At 36.9% G+C, this 2,377-nt stretch overlaps 1 non-coding gene across 1 annotated transcript; it reads left to right on the top strand.

Moving 5' to 3' along the window:
* Positions 1 to 879: 879 nt before the first annotated feature.
* LOC138999899 (U6 spliceosomal RNA) lies at positions 880 to 987 on the top strand. Its single transcript, XR_011469473.1, has one exon. It is a non-coding gene; the product is annotated as a U6 spliceosomal RNA (small nuclear RNA).
* Positions 988 to 2,377: the final 1,390 nt, after the last annotated feature.

Below are 2,377 nucleotides of genomic sequence, written 5' to 3'. Positions count from 1 at the left end.
AAGACCCAGATTAAAGACAATGCCCAGGAGTCCACTGATAGTTTTTAGATTGCACCTCCCAGAAGCTGATGAGCTGCCAGAGACAGAACACGCCGATCCAGCCTTTACAGAGACACTGCAACTTCGCTTTCAGCTGTGGGATCAAGAGCATAACAGTCACATTTGAACCAACATCTGATGTCTCCCTTGAGGCCTCACTGCAGACTGCCACCACACTGTTCTGCTTTTGGACTGTTTCCAGGCTAATAGCAAAATGATTTCTTACGGGACTATCAGAGGGGAAAGACTGGGTGGAGATTTATCTGGCTATTTAGAAAAATAATTAGTAAATAAGTTTGAGTGATAATCACAGATAATCCAAACTGGTTTAATATACGTGGCTTCTAATGATGTATAAATTGATTAGAAACTATCCTTAGAATCTGATTATCCTTAGATGGAGCAAAGGCCAGTTTTGGAATCCTGTATTGTTGTCTACTTTAACACTGATTTTTTTTTTTTTTTTTTGGTTGAGAATTTAAGCAACTTATACTTTAAAACATAAAGATAAAGTGCAATAATGGAAAAAGAAGAAAATAAAATTACTATAGTGCTTTTCCCCTGCACAGTATTTTCTACAGCCTTTCCAGCTTTTTAAAGAATATTAAAAGCATCGAAACGAGAAAGAGGTATAAATTATAATGATGTGCCATGCACAACTCTAGAAGTTCCCACAGCACCAATGGAACAGATTTGGAAGCCAGCCTTGAAATAGTTACAAGTGCAGTGGAAATCTAACTTTGAAAAGTTCCAATGGCTTGAGGAGTCAGAGTTTTCACAAAAACAGACAGAGTTAACCTTTGTCCTACAGATAAATTATATTTTAAATGAATAGCTAATGTGCTCACTTCGGCAGCACATATACTAAAACTGAAATGATCACAGAGAAGATTAGCATGGCCCCTGTACCAGGATGACACGCAAATTCGTGAAACGTTCCATATTTTTTTTTTAATAAATAAATAAATAGTAATCATGCATGAAGTAGTCACATGAATGTTATTAAACAGTATTGACTATATGCACCAAATATAGAAGTACATTAGGATAAAAGGTGGCTTCATCATGGCTTTTTTTTAATTTTCAATTTTCTTAATATTTGGTTAAGGTCTAAGTGGCTTGAGGAATAACAATAAGTCCTATAGCCCATGGCTTCTAGGTTTTCTCAGCTCTTCTCATTGAATCTACACTGAAAAGGAAGAAGAAAACCTTAAAGGAGGCCACCCTTTCACAACATCTTCCTGAATACATTTCACAAATGACTAGAAGTAATATTAAATGGTTTGGCCCTCAATAAACAATTCAAAAAATATTCTTTTGATCAGCTAAAACGGAACCAAGGATTATCTGTTAGTGACATTTTCACCATTTAGAAGTATAGCTACATTCACCAAGACACAGAGGCCCAGAGAGTGAGGGACAAAGCTATGCCTGCTGCAATCTCCATTTTACTTTCTATTCCCAATGAGAGTGCTGGCCCATAAAATAGGTAGGTAGGTGCCAAGGGAATGACAGATGGAACCAGAATAAGCATACAGTATTAACTAAGAATGTGGCTATTAGGAGACTGGTGGGAGGAACTTGAAACCTAAGAGCCAAATTTCTACTAGCCTAGAAGCCCTGGAAATTAGCCACCTTTTCTTGAGTTTCTACTATATGACAGGCACATTGCAAACATTATTATTAACATTCACAACAACTCCAAGAGATCAGGATGATTAGCCCCGTTTTACAGTTGAAAAAAATCAAAGGCCAAGATATTAACTAATGTGCCCAAGTTCATGAAGTTACCACAGTGCAAAAAAAGCATAATTCAAACATAGGCAATTCTGACATTCAAGTCCATGTATCAGATTTTCGCACAAACCCAATTAACCTAAATGGCATAGCTGCAAACACATCTTTATGCATCCCTGTGTGTTTATATTCTTGGTCTGTGTAATGGGCACAGTCTTTACAAACAAAAGCACAGAAATTATATAAAATAGTGACCATATTTTACACAGTACATAGTGAAAGCTATCATCTGAAAAATCATTTTTTGTGTCATTTTTCAGGTGTGATCATCTGCATGACATAATAGAGAAGATCAAAAATAATGTCCCTAAACCAATCATAGGCAAAGGATACTAGATCATGACCAGCTTAGATCAGTGAAATCTCAAAGTACAGTTAGGAATGCCCCACCTAGACATATTGATTCGGATATTCTGGGAGTGGAGCTCAGCAATCTGTCTTAACAAGCCCTCCAGGTGAAGGTGAGACATGATAAAGTTTGAGAAAACTGGCTTAGGCTTCAACCAATTCTGATTTGACTTCTAGGATGACAGCATGATCA

Source organism: Myotis yumanensis, unplaced genomic scaffold (assembly GCF_028538775.1).
Source record: "Myotis yumanensis isolate MYYU_CA2020_CCGP unplaced genomic scaffold, mMyoYum1.0.hap1 SCAF_1, whole genome shotgun sequence".
In the NCBI taxonomy this organism is placed as follows: Eukaryota; Metazoa; Chordata; class Mammalia; order Chiroptera; family Vespertilionidae; genus Myotis; species Myotis yumanensis.
This window is presented reverse-complemented; position numbering and strand designations above follow the sequence as displayed.